Below are 14,801 nucleotides of genomic sequence, written 5' to 3' on the forward strand. Positions count from 1 at the left end.
GTTAGCACTGTTTATTTCATATCTTTCTTTTCCAGTTACCTTTGATGTAAAAAAATGGAACAAAACAAAAATATAACACCAAAAACCCACCAATAACTAAAAACACATTTTCCCACTCTTCTAGTAAAAGAAGGTGGAGTGATGGGAGAGCAGTCCAACAACTCCACACATCCACCTTTTCAGTTCAGAAATTGTGGTATTGTGTGTGTGTGTGTGTGTATGTTTATTTCCGTGACTCCAAAAAGTTTTGTAGCCTTAGACAATATCAGGATATGTGCCAGCCTCTTTCTCATCAGTCAATTTTCTACCTACTAGACAGTAATCTTTCCCTAAATATGTACTACTAAAAATCTGACCTAAGTGAGATCTGGTAGTATTAGCATGACCTAGGAGCTTGTTAGAAATAGAAGCTCTTACAACCTCATTCTAAAGCTAGTAAATTCATTGACTTTTGAGTTCATGATCATCATTTTCTAGTCATAATGCTAGTATTCTTTATAGCTGTGACTACACTGGAAATTGCCTATAGTGTTCTTGATATTGATATAGTTGTAATTATTCTAATGCTTTTCTCCTTTTAAACTTTTCTCTATAGAACTTTAGGATTCCTTGAAAATTGCTTCAGCACATACCTCAGGGATGACGGTTGCCTTATGGATGGCATCCTACTCCTTCTTGAGACTATCTTTTCACCAGGGTAGCTGTGTAGGTTGAATTGTGTCCTCCCCCATGACACCAAAAAAAAAAAAAAAAAATTGCATTTCTAACCCCTGGTACCTGTGATTGTAACTTTATTTGGAGATGAGAACTTTGCTGTTGTAATCAAGTTAAAATGTGGTCAAACTGTATTAGGGTAGGCCCCAACCCAGTGACTGGTATCCTTGTAAGAGGGGAATTTGAACATAGACACAGACGAAACACACTAGGAAGAACACTGTATAAAGATGGAGGCAGAGATTGAAGTGCTATGTCTACAAGCCAAGGCATGCCAAGTATTAATGGCAAGCACAAGAATCTGCAAGACAAGCATAGAATAGATTCTAACTCAGAACCTCCAGAAGGAACCAACTCGGTGACACGTGGATATTGGAATTCTAGCCCCCAGAACTGTGAGAGAATAAACGTCTGTTTTAAGCCACTCAGTTTGTGGTATTTTGTTATGGCACTACTAGGAAGCTAGTATCTTTGATCTGTCTTTATATCTGCATAACATACCACTTGAAGGAAGAATTGGCTCACTTGTGAAATGTTTAGAAACCATGACTATTGTCCACTGGTGGTAGTGGTAGTAGGTGAGAGGAGGCCGTGGGACAAAAATTACTCTTTACCTCTGACAAAAACTCTAGTTGGAGAGGCAGTGTGTTCTAGGTATTCTGTAGCACTTACAATAATGCATTTTTTCATTTGATAAATCTAAATTACTGTTCCCTTTCCTCCCTCCCATGGCCCATTCTTTGAATTGCTTGGATGAATTGTAATTTCAGCAATAGATACCTCAGTGATACAGTGTACTCAAAACCATTCATCTTTGCTAATGGACCAAGGAAGTACCTTGACTCTTATTTCTTTTAAATGAATTCTTTTCCAATGTAGTACACTGACTGGGAAGCTAAGCAGCAACCATTATTCTTAGATTGTTCTGGGACCACTCCTCACTCCCAAGAGGCCCAGCCATATTTTTTTTCCCATAAGGTCCATAAAGTTCTCATGGAAATAAAACAGTTAGGTCCACCTTCCACTCCTGCCCCGAAGACATGTCTTGAATTCTCTTTTCACATATTGCTAGAAGTCACTGAGAAAAGGATTGAAGTGGTATGCAAAATTTTGTCTTAGGCAAAATGAATAAAGATAAATTGCTATTTCATTTGGAAGGGAAAAGTAGGCAGCATGATTGTATAAGCTCATTAAGGGCTGTGTATCTTTTCCAAATCCACAAAGTCATAGTTGCCTGCTGGTACTAGCTAAAAAAGCAGTAGGTAAGTGGATTAGTAGAGCTAATTTGGTCATTTAGAATTGTTTTTACTTTTTTCAATTAAGGGTATATCAATTTTCTTAGTGATGTTTTAACACAGCAATTATATTTTAAATAAACAAGTGAAAGAATGCAGACACTTATTCAAAAGAGATATTCATAAAATTGTTTTATATTTTTAAATTTATAGCTGTGTTCAGTGGATTCCAATAGGATTTATTGAGTTTATTTCCTTTTTGGTTTTAATTAGGAAATTCTACTGGAATTGTGGATAGCTATACAAAGTGGAGGAATGGATGTTTTTATTTTATCATATTGGATGTTAGATTTTTTCTTTAATAAATTTTCAGAGATACTATGGTGTTAGTTGAATTTTTTTTAAATGATAGAAATGAAACCAAATATTTACTTAAAGTCATTTTGAATGTTGCAAAAGAATGTGCTTATTGAGAAAGTTGAGTTTTCTCTAAGAAAAGCCCTCCAATTTCTATGTTTTGACTGTATATCAGTTTGAGATTGGGTCTTGTGAAACTCCAAATAAACAAAAGAAGTATTCAGAAAAACATTCTTCTACTTGTGGTGGTGAACAGAGACAGGACAGAAGGGAAAGGCCTTGGGATAAAGGAACTATTTCCTGAGATTTTCTAGAAGGGACCAGTTCGAATTCTTTTTTGATTTTTGACTGAAAAATAAGAATATATATGGGTCACTCCATCAGCTCATCTTCTACCTTTATAATTGAGAACCAAAAAACCATCAGCAGTAAAGACTCAGCCATGAAACTGAGGGTTCATGGTGATTGGTGTACAACTGGGGTTCTAACAGAAACTGTTCCTGGATAGTTCTCTCTTTAATTTTACATATATATCTTATTATAACTAATAGATGACAGATGACATATCACGTCTTGCCTACTTCATCCTGAAACTGACAGTGATTTTCCTAAAAGCACAACACCTCAAGAACTGTCTTCTCTTGAACTCTCCCACTTCTGTTCTGCTTGGCCCTGCTCTTGCCAGAGTTTACTCTGATTTCCTCTCTTTACCCCCACCCTATACTCACTATTATCCCTTACCCATCCCACCCTTTAGGCCACAATTCTATTATTAAAAAGGTCTCATAGATATTGATCTTTCTCTTTTCTTCTTTCATTTCATTGCCTTAACCTAAATCTGTAATTATTAGATTCTGGAGCAATAAGGGATCTTGAAGGTCAATTTACTTTCTTCTCATCTCTTATAGGTCAATATATTGAAGAATGTATATGATCCAAGGTTATATAACTATGTAGGAGTACTACTAGAAGTACTTGTATTACATATGCCTCTGACATTTGTTAATACCATTGTTATTATTTATAATAATACTTTATCTCTTTGATTATTTCTATTAAAGCATTATACAGTAACAGAAATAAATTTGATAATGATGTGCAACACCAATTAATTTATTGAACACATTTATTGAGCATATGCTAAGGTCAATGATTGTTCTAAATTCTAGGAATGAAGCTGTAAATAAGGTAGAAAAAATTTTCAACTTTCATAGACTTTGCATTCTTGTGGTGGAAGATAGATTCTAAATTTTTATACATATGGGAAATATATACTGGTTTGTGATGATGCTGAAAATTCAAGCAGGGAAGAGGGAGAGGAAATGTAGGGGTTCTATGGTCTAGTATGTATGTCGAGGGAGGAGGTGAGGGAGTAAAACCAAGACTTTGAATGTGAGGAGACAGTATTTATTCAGGAACTGAATAAAACAAGCATTTGTTCTTCTTGCTTTAATTTTTGCTAATGAAGGATTACCAAATATAATCCTTTCAAAGTTTTTCTTCCCTTCCTCCTGAGATGAATAACGTAAAATTGTGGCAGATAGTAATAAGGAAGGTATGGTTTTGCCCTGGCTGCCACTCTCATTACCTTAATTTTTCTTTGAGATTCTCATTTATCTAAAAGGCAGGATTCACCCATTGACATGGCAATCACTAGTTAATTTAAATCTAGAGTTTGCATTTCTTCATCTTTAACTGAGTTTCTTACTTGAAGGCAAAGAGTTTAATTAAGGCTGCATGTAAGAGAAAAAACAAGATGCAAAAGGAACTTAGAACTACTAGTGCCTCAGCTCAAATGCCATATATTGGACATTTATAGAAGAGGGCAACAGCTTAGAAACCTCTTTACTGAAGGAGGCTGGAGAGGTAATTGACACGGGTGACTTGGAAAACCGAGAAATAAGTGCTGATCAGTTCTCTCTGCTTTTTGTAACCCAGTGAGTGGTATAGTGTTTCAAACCTGGGTGGAGAAAATCCTTCAGTTGAGTGGAAGTGATTAACTACGGGGAATAGTGTGTAGCAATTATTTTTCTTACCTTGTATTTGTGTATGCATACAATAGTGTAGGAGGAATGGATATATTAAATTTCCCCTGGTGTTTTTCCTGCTTCTCCTATAATTTCTCTTTCCTTTCTTACTTCCCTTCCTCTCCTTGCTCTTAATGTTGGTGTTGCTTTGAGTTCCATCCTTATTTCACTGCTGTCCTCCCTCCTGTTCCTTTCTCTGGTAATCTTGCTCATTCACAAGGTTTTAGTTGTCACCTAAATGGCAATGATATCTCAGTTTCTTCACACCTGAACTCTCTGATCACTAGACTAATAACGTTTTGCTTGCACATTATGTGGGCACCTTAAATGTATGGAAATTAACTAACCCACCTTTGTTTTACAAGTTTCTGCATCCTTTTAGTCTCCATCTCACTATACATACCATCTCCCAAGCCAAATACTCAAGTCATTTTTGACTAATTTCTTTTTATCATCAATCAACCCTGATAATTTTCCAATAATATTTTAATTTTAATTAATTTTAATTTTCCAATAATATTTTAGGTTTCTTTGTCTCCATCCCTATAGTTCTTCCCTGAGCCTTATCTCATCTCCCTGCCTCCTCTAACTCCATCCATCCTCCACATTGCTGCTGGAGAAATCTTTGAAAATGAAAATCTGACTAGATAATATCTTGCTTTGGCCATTTCCCATAATTGACTTCCCTTAGGGTCAGGCTTTTTCTTACCCAAAAGTGATCTCTATATTGTTATTTGAAGAAATATGGAAAGGAACGCTTGGGTGACTTAGTCTGGTAAGCGTGCAACTCTTGATTTTGGCTCAGGTTATGATCTCAGCGTCATGGGATCAAGCCCCGCCTCAGGCTCAGTGCTCAGCATGGATTCTGCTTGAGGATTCTCTCTCTCCCTCACCTTCTTCACAACCTCCCTCCACTTGTGCTCTTGCTCTTTCCAAAATAAATAATCTTTAAAAAAAGAAATATGGAAAAACGTTCAACAAGTATATCAAAATGATAGAACCACAGAATCACAGGATTGAAAGACCCTTCAAAAGTCACCAGTGGAACATCTTTCTCTTCTCAAGAGGTATCCAAGCAAAAGCCAGGAGTCAAATGAGAGGGACTGAAAATGGAGAGAATTAAGTCTCAGATATGATCTGATCCAGGTGAACTGAGATCTCAGTCTCTTTCCAAGCCAACTCTGGATTGTTTGATTTGGAGAAGCCTTATTCATTTTCTAAGTCCAACTTAATGACATTTTCCTCCTGAAGTCTATCTTCATTTCTAACTGGAGTGATTTTTTAAACTTTGTTTCTTCTCTGAGGACAGAACCTGTCTTCTCTTAGTAAGTGCTAAATGAATATGTGGATACAAAATAGCATAGTTTTGGGGCAGCTCTGGCGCAGCGGTTTAGCACCACCTGCAGCCTGGTGTGATCCTGGAGACCGGGGATTGAGTCCCACGTCAGGCTTTGTGAATGGAGCCTGCTTCTCCCTCTGCCTGTGTCTCTGCCTCTCTCTCTCTCATAGCATAGTTTCTAAGGTTTTAGTTTGTATTATTGTTGGTATAATGTCAAGAACTCAAACTTTACCTTCAAGAAGACGTTAGTTCAAATCACAATACTTACTAAGTTGTGTGCTACTAGAAAAGGTGATTGATTCATGACAGTGAAGTTTGGTTTCCTCATATGTAAATTAGAAAAACTAATTTCTGCTCTTAGGATTTTTGTAAGGATTAAACAATAAAAAAGTAAACCTCTTGTCTGTAGTCTCTGGGGGAGAAGTTCACATCTAAGTTCATTCATTTTGTTGACAGAATTCATTCCCTGTAGTTGTAAGAAGGAGGTAGTTATATCCTTCTTAGCAGTTAGCAAAGAATTTCTCAGCAACTGAGAGGCTACCCACATTCTGTGTCACAGTGACTCTCTGTATTTTCAAGCCAGAATTTGTGGGTCAGATCTCCCTTTGCCTTGCCTTTGAATTCTTCTTCTATCAGGTGGAGAAACCTCTCTGCTTTTAAGTGTTTATGGGATTAGATAAAACCCACCTAGACAATATCCATAGTACACTATAAAATATAATCATGGTGGTTATATCTTATATTCACAGGTTTCAAAAATTATATTATTGAATTTCAAGGGGCCATTTTAGAAATTAATACCTGCCACAAATGTGCGTTACCATATAAAATAACAAATAAAGAAAAAATAAATATAACAAAAATAAATTCTAAGTTTTTTGCATATTTTTGCTTTTCTACTTAGCTTGTATACTGTTAAGGTTTTTTGCAGCTGATATTTATGTTGAGCAAATACTACATATTTCATGAATATATAAAGTACAGAAAATCAGATATGAGAAATTTTCATCACTTTTAAAATAAATTCCATTTTTATTGAGCATTTATTATGTGCTAGTTTTCCGCTCTAATTCATCTCATCTTAAAAGCAATCCTGTGACTGATGCTATTACCATTATTTTGTAGAAGATGAGAGACAGAGATAGATTAAGTAAAATCCTCAATGTCTCACAAGTAGTAAATAGTAAATCCAGAATCTGAATCCAGCTAGTCTGTGTGCACATGCCAGGCTCTTGACTTTTGGGATTTTCATATTCAGCAAATTGTTCCTATTGATCAGTCATCTGCTCAAAGAAGATGTCATCCAGCCATATGGAAATGCAGCAAATCTGGTGCAAGGAACTGTGAATCTTTGTTGGGCCAATTCACTTACATTTCACTGAAAAATCTGCAAATAAACAGATGACTTCTTAGAGGAAATGGAGGAGGAGCTTCCCAGTGATTTAAAGTAAATTATTAATCATGTTCAGATCTTTAGAAGATTTAACTGGATTAGAAGGACTTATTAACAGTATATTACTTATTGAAACAGAAAGAAGTAACCTCTATTTGTAAGGCTTAACACTGTAGATAGAAGTAAAGCCCAATGAGCAGCTTAGATAGGCTCACTTAAGCGTGCATTTTTACCTGTTCCTTGCTAACATGATTGAGTAAGTGCTTCCAAACAGTTAACAGTTTGGTCATAACCAAATCCCACTAATCATGAGGTATAGAAAACTCATTTAGATACCAGGGGAAAAAGGGAGAGAGAAAGAGAATTGAATGATCTAATGAGGTCTTCCCATCTCCAGTATCTGTGAAACGTATTATTTAGTAATACTTTAGAGATACTTGTGTAATTTGAAGTAAGTTAATATTATAACCAGAAGTATCTATTTTGGGACACAAATCCAATTGCAGTTGGTATGCCATGTCTGTCCTTGTGTGTCTGCCTGGTTACCAGGAGAATATCTGTCCTGGGCTCTGCGTTGGGCAAAATATGCTTTATCTAAGTGTTTGGAGGCTTGCATTATTGAGTGACTGAGGGGTGAATTGCAGTACTTCTTAGACTCTCCAACTCACATCTTATGTATTCACTCATTAGTTCATTATGTTGATGCTCAATAACCATTTCTTGAATAAATGAAAAAAATCCTCAGGAAGATAGTCATTCAACCTCATTCTAAGGACATAGGGACATAGGGAAAGCAAAGCAGCAATGTTGGAGATCAACATGAAGATCTGGACATTCTTTTGAGAAATTTTTTAAAGATTTATTTATTTTAGACAGAGAGAGAAAGCACAAGTGGGAGAGGGGAGGGTGGAAGGGCAGAGGGAGAGGAAGAGATTCCTCAAGTAGACTCCTTGCTGAGCAGAGTCCAACGTTGGGCTCTATCTAAGGACTCATGAGATTATGACCCAAGCCAAAATCAAGAGTCAGCTGCTTAACTGACTGAGCCACCCAGGTGCCTTGAGAATATTTTTGAATTTTTTGAATTCGATCAAACTCAGCACAGAATCTCACCAAGGGAATGGAATTTGTCCTGTATGAGGCAAAAGCAACCTATTTTTGGATTTTAGCCACATATCTGGGGGCAAAATTCTTGAGGCAACATAAGATAGCCTCAAAAGTCACCTGTTTGGCAACATGGTATAGGAGTGGGGGTTTACAGACAGAGACACGTCTTTAGACAAACCACCAACTAAGTTCCTAAGTCTTTAGGAAACTTTATAAAAACTATGCAGTGTTTAATAATAATAGGGAAAGTACAATAGCATGGAGATTTCCATAACCCAAGAGACGAGCATGGACTTATTGTCTGTAATGTAGCTGCCTATTAAAGTGTTCAGGTTTGTAGGTCTGTCTTAACAGGTTGGCAAAGGATAGGCCATGTAACTTTGCACTGGCTCATAAGAATAATGGATAGAAACTATTTTTTAGGACAAGGCAATTTTGTGCCTCTGGTACTTTAAGAATATTGCCTAGGGACTATGAGCTTCTTAGGACTCCATAAAAATACTTGAGGACTGAAAAAGATGTTGACTCCCAATATGAAAAGACAACAGCAAAATTGAAATTAATAAATATTTACTTCAGTGTATATAAGGTATAACATGTTATTTTATTGTTTGTTAAATATATTATTAGTTAATATTGATTTTATTTGAAAACAACTTGTAGCTTGGATTTTTTTTAACCTTGCCAAAATTCTCAAAAAAGTGATGACTGTAGAGAATTTATTGCTATTTTCAAAGTAAATGAATTACCACATAATTTCTAAAATAAAATTATGAAGATCTTTCAAAATTTTTATAGCAAGATATTATGTTAATCATATTAATTAATTTAGGCATTTTAATAGTTTGATACAATGGCAAAATTGCCCAAGGCTAAATCAGGTCTTGAATTAGAATGTGATGATCAGCAGTCGGAAGATGTCCATATATCAGAGAAATTCAAGAGAAAGGATCTAAAGAGTCTAACTAATTGGCAGAGTCTAGAAATGGAAACTAGGCTGCCAGAGATAGTCGTTAACGTAGCCAGCTTTCCTCCCAAACCATGAGAGAACTGGCAATAGCAAGTCATGGCTTCAGCCTTACAGAACAAAACGGGAGTTCAGGGTCAGGGCTTTTTTTCTGAGTAATAAGTCAGTTGCTGGATTACCACAAGCTAGCACAAGATAAAAGTTGGCCTTGGCAGCAAGTTTGACTTGTATATGAGTCCCTTGAGTTTTAATCTAGTTTTTCCCTTAACCAAGAACAGATCCCAAGTCTAGAGAAGGGTGTGCACATGAGGATCATGACAGTCAACAAATATCTTTAAGCACCTGCTATCTGCCCAGGGACTGTCTAGGTACTGGGAATGCAGTAGAAAACAATTCAGATACTAACTCATAGGCCACCCTGCTTACTGCCTAATGGGAAAGGTAAGACATTAAACAATAACAAGTGGGATAAGTGCTATTGAAAAGGACAGAGTGCTAAGAAAGTAGCACAAAGACTGTGAGAGCGAGAGATCAAGACAGAGCATTAAAGAAAAATCAAGTAGAGCAAGCATAACCAGGACCAGGGACCTTATTGATAGGAGAATTTTAATCTAACAAAGGACATCACAGCAGCAGTTGCTGGAGAGCTGGACAGGAGCTTGGGGGCATAGAGGCACAGCTGTGGATTTTGAGGGACTTGACAACCAGGGCTGGAGAGTTCATGGTTAGCCCAGCATAGACAAGATCTTTCCCAGAGCAGTCTGTAATATTGAGAAGCACTCTCTTGGAATATGTTTGAGGGGCCCTGGATTACTGTGCTTTCTGTCACAAATGAACTATTATTTAAAATTTATCTCTTCTACTAACACTTCCTCTCAGACACTATGGCTACCACACTTGCAAACAATCAGTTTGTGTCAGCCTGCTGGACTGTCCAGTTGAAAAATCTGTCCTTTTTAATCTTTAACGTGTAACTTAGGCCCTTGGAGACTCAGACATCCCTAACACATGTATAATTCTTTAGAATTTTAAATAAGTTGTGTTCAACACCAATTAACATCATCATCAAAAATATTGTGCATGGCATACATCTCAAGCAAGCAGCAAGCATTGATTGTACAAAGTACTCTCAACTGGAACCTGCCCAGCCCCAAATGACTTCATGCAGAGAAAATAAATAGCAGTGAGCAGGCAGCTTGATCTGGGTAGAGAGGACTTTTTTTGTTGTTTTCTTTTTCTACCTCCAGCAGCCCTTAGCACAGTGCCTTACTCATGAAATAGTCGTTAAAATGGAACGCATACAGAAGTTGGTATATTTTTTCAATGCCACAACTGAGTTTGAGAGTCAATCAGTTCAAGTTGAATCCCCTAGCATTTTTATTTTAGAGATAGTACCTTTGTCTCTGCCTTCCTCCAGAGGGGAGAGATGCAATGTAATAATGTAGTCATTTGTACTGAGTATGTTCCAGCTGAAAGGCCTCTGTGTAAGTGCTTTGAGTCTAAAAGAAAGGTATTCATTGTTAGTCTCTAGTATTTGAAGATGACCTCACTGATAGGGTTGTATCCCTAAGTGACTGAAATGGCTGTGGTCTCAGAGGCGCGTGGGAAGGCTTTTCTTCGGTTTGTGGTAAGAGCCTGTTTGCAGGCCCTGGTATTTGTAGCGCCACCTTCCTTCAGGCTGCTTGTCAAGATGAGTTGGTGCATTTTTGTTAGGTGTATACCAGGTTCCTCTGTTGACAGGTGTTCTGTTCCAGAATTTCATAGTTATTGAGAAATGGACTATGTCAGCACAAGATTTTATTGTATTTTGAGGCACTTTGGAGCCTCCGACAGCTGCTCTCATTTTGCAGAGCAAACTGCTGCTGAAGGTTTGGCAAGGCTTAATTTTTAAATGGATTCTATGCTGCTATATGCGGCATTTCCCTTGGCATTTGAATCATTCAGCACATATCCTCATCGTTAGATCATTTTTTTTTATGAAATTTTTGTTGGTCACCTTTAAAGCTGCATCAATCACTTGGTAATGGAAAAAAAGTCAATGTAATGATCTGCTTTGAAAATAAACAGTATAACTTGACTTTGGCGTTGAGAGCCTATTATCATGTGGTAACATCATTCTATTCCAATGACATTATCTGCTAAGGATATTATGATGGTGGAAAATATTCCGATTTTGTTATCGGAACAATGAAACTGTGATATTTAATTATAGAGAAGCATGTTTAATTTGGGAAATCTGGTATGTTGACTGTCATAGTGTACTCATCAGAAGCCTGGGTGGTGGTAATCCAATTTGAACAGAATGTTATTTAGGAACCCACCATGTTATTGATTTAACACTTTTTCTCACTTTCTTAAATCTTTTCCCTTGAAGTTTGAATTTTCCATTAAGTTTTCTGATTAAAAAATTAACTAATGACTCAATTAACACACTGTGTAGTAGGAAGTAGAGAAGGGTGAGAAAAGGGAGAATAGCATCTGTGGCTAGTTTTTATTTTGGAGGGGTGAGACCTGTATGAATGACACAGTGAAGGCATTTCCCAGTTGAAATGTTAACAAATTAGAGAACTGAATTCTCTCTCTCTCTCTCACCTCTTTACACATATATACCATGTATTGAGGAAATTAAAAATAAAGCAGTTGTATGATTACATTGATTAGACTGTTATGTGAATAAATAAAGGCTATCCTTAAAATGGTTGAGAAGGTGGTATTGGGATAAGATTTGAAAGGCAATACGGGGTACTTCCTTTTCTATAGTTAACTTTCCTGCTAATAATTCATTGTGCCATCCTACATTCTTAAATGCTCTTCAACTACAGCTAATGATTAGCCAAGAAATAAGTGAGCCCCTTTTACTGAGTACCTTCTATGTGTCAGACATCATGCTTGATCTAAAGGGAATGTAGAATAAATAAATAAAATCTTTAAAAAACTAAAGGGAATGTAGAAATGGATAAGGCACATGTTGTCCTCAGGGAGCTCTCCATCTCATAGGAGGCAGACACAGCAAATAACTGTTCTTGGTGTTCACATGTGGGTCAGGGGTGGAAGAGGACACTAGCAGTGGGGAAAAGGTGAAGAAAGCCATATCACACTTACTCCAGTCTCAGCAGTACATGAGCAAGAAACAGTGAATCAGAAAATAAGAGAATAATTATTTCTGGGCTGGAAGAAACTCAGAAAGCAGAGTCCACCCTAGTTTGACAATGAAGCTGCTAAACATCTGAGAGTCAAATGGCTTTTCCAAGGTCATAGAGCAGGTTGGTGGCAGAGATAGAACTAGAACCCAGTCTTCTGACCAATGTTCTTCCTGCTATATCACATTTCTTTCAAAGTTCTATTTCCATCTTGGAGTCAAGGATAATGGACCTCTGCAGGAGGAGACTTGGTCCCCTCACAATTTTCCTTGGTGACAAGTCCTGATACGGAGTCTTTATGTTTCCTTTTCATTTATCCGAGGGCACAAGATATATTCTAGGTGTACCTGGCTAATGGTAGGATATTTCTGCAGCTGAGTCAGAGGTGCTCTGTGACCTGGTTTTGACTTCTGAAATAGTCTGAGTTACTACTTGGAGTGTCCCCAGATTCACTAAAGTGCCACAGAGACCACAAAACAGAACTTTTGTCTATATAGAGGGTTGGGAAGAATGGAGGAGGTTGTATTGAGGACTACCACTAAATTCACATGGGGATTGTGTTCTCAAACAGAATATAAGGAGACAAAAATGCCTTTCTTTCTGGCAGGGGGCCACAATCAGCCTCAAGGCTGGTGGCATTATACTGAAAAAAGTAGCCCAGGCTTCGTATCTACTGGCACTGAGTGATTTGGGCAATCGAATGGAAATATGACCTTTTTGGTTTGTGCTACTTCAGCTCAGTGCCCTCTGTAGACTCTTAAATATATACAGCATGCTGAAAGCTCTTCTTTCATAGACTTTTTTTTTTTAGGTAGAATGTATATCTGAAAGAAGCCATTCAAGAACTGGTTTTAAATAACCTAAATATTTAATTGTAGGGTGGTAAGTAAATATTGGTGTTATTGCATTTTAAATGGAAGCTTTACTTTGTTCATTCTTTATAACTTTATTTTTGTAAGTATACAAATTTACAGAATTGTCTCTGCCAAATAAAGAGCCCCACTCCCAAATCCAAACAACTGAAGTTGATCACAAAGGCATACACATTGCTGGTAATTATGTATAGGAAACAAAAGGAGGAATAAATATAGCCCTGGTTACTGCAAGCTCATCTCACATCAGTACTGGCTTTGTGACACTGAAAATGATGTATAAGTAAAAAATGCCTTGGAAAAATAGGAATTCTTTAAATATGGACTATGTTGATCTTAATCTAGTTAGCAACACTTCATATTAATGCATGACTGTGTTATATTTACATTTCTTTAGGAGGTGGTGTGTTGAAAGAAAAAGGCATGTGAGTTGGACCCATGATGGTTAAGATCCTTACTCAGGACCTGAGAAGTTTACTTCATTGTTTTGAACCTGATTTTTCTCATTGGCAAAAGGAGTAATTTCTCCATGTAAAAGTCTTGGCATAGTACTTGTTGCATTATAGGCATTCCATAACTGTTAGTCCAATTTTCCTTCTTAATTCCTATGAAAATAAACCAGTAAGCACATGATTTTTGAAGTTCTCATTAACTATCCTTTTTTTTTTTTTTTTGTATCTCATAGCACTCTTACAATTAGTTGGGTCTCCTGGTGGGCATAACTCAACATTATTATAAAATTCAAACATAAAGACAGCTTGGAAGGGAGGCCCCAAGAGATACTGTACATCTCATCTGAGAAGAAAAGGAAAATCAATCAAGGGCAAAGCTGTGGTGAGAGAGGAAGAAACTGAGACACACATCTTTCCCCTTTGTGGTATCAGTCAGCATTCCAAGCTCAGGGCCATCCCATCTTTTACTGTCAAAACTGGGATGCTTTTGAAAGTGAAAAAGGATAGGGAAAAGTGCCAATAAGACAGGATGCTGAGAGAACAGTCATACAACTGGACTGTCCAGAGCAAATCAGAACATATGATTACCTTGTCCATAGGAGTCCTGGGGGCCTCAGGCAGCATGGTGTCACACAGACCATGGCCAGAATTCCAACTGGGTTCCCAATGGTTAGGCACACGGTGTGATCAGTTATGCAACCTCCCTGAACCTCAACATATTTATTTATGGAAGAGAGTTAATGAAAGCTGTGCCTCAGGCTGTACTAAAGATCAGAGAAATACATCTAAAGTACTTGGTGTGCACTATATAGAGATTGTTTTTTTATGTATAATGCATGCAGAAAGCCTGCATGGAAAGGATCTGAGAATAAAAGTAAATCTCCCAAAGGGAGAAAATCTCCCTTATCTCTGACTTCAGCGTTACAAAATTTGGAACATGGAGCAATGGGAGAGTAAAAGGAAATTTACTGCCATCTTATACTACTTGCTGTTAATTTTGGACTTCATTAACCAACTTTATTAAGTGTTTTTTGCCAGATATATTATTATATTTTTAATTAATAATATGTGAGTATAAAAGATCAGAGATCAAGAGAGAGGAGATGTGTTTGGGGAAAGAACTATTGCCTATAGACAAGTTGTGGGTGCTGGCAGTGAATTTGCACAGGTTAAGAGAACTCAGCTGCAGAGGGTTGCAATT

At 37.1% G+C, this 14,801-nt stretch overlaps 1 protein-coding gene and 1 long non-coding RNA gene across 18 annotated transcripts in view; one reads left to right on the top strand and one right to left on the bottom strand.

Moving 5' to 3' along the window:
• Positions 1-14,801, top strand: part of EMC2 (ER membrane protein complex subunit 2) — a 251,640-nt gene that overhangs the window by 138,617 nt on the left and 98,222 nt on the right. Inside the window, exon 13 of one of the 17 annotated variants that reach the window (XR_013351594.1) lies at positions 13,546-13,752. The exons of 15 other annotated variants lie outside the window; for them this stretch is intronic. The gene's annotated coding sequence lies outside the window, so the exon portion shown is untranslated. Of the gene's footprint in view, positions 1-13,545; positions 13,753-14,801 lie in introns of those variants that run through there. One more of the 17 variants, XM_077846975.1, reaches the window with a different exon arrangement.
• Positions 6,717-12,413, bottom strand: LOC144283182 (uncharacterized). The gene is made up of 3 exons (XR_013351608.1): positions 12,239-12,413; positions 10,532-10,635; positions 6,717-7,059 (listed from the first exon to the last, which is right to left on the bottom strand). It is a non-coding gene; the product is annotated as an uncharacterized LOC144283182 (long non-coding RNA).

This window comes from Canis aureus, chromosome 14 (assembly GCF_053574225.1).
Source record: "Canis aureus isolate CA01 chromosome 14, VMU_Caureus_v.1.0, whole genome shotgun sequence".
In the NCBI taxonomy this organism is placed as follows: Eukaryota; Metazoa; Chordata; class Mammalia; order Carnivora; family Canidae; genus Canis; species Canis aureus.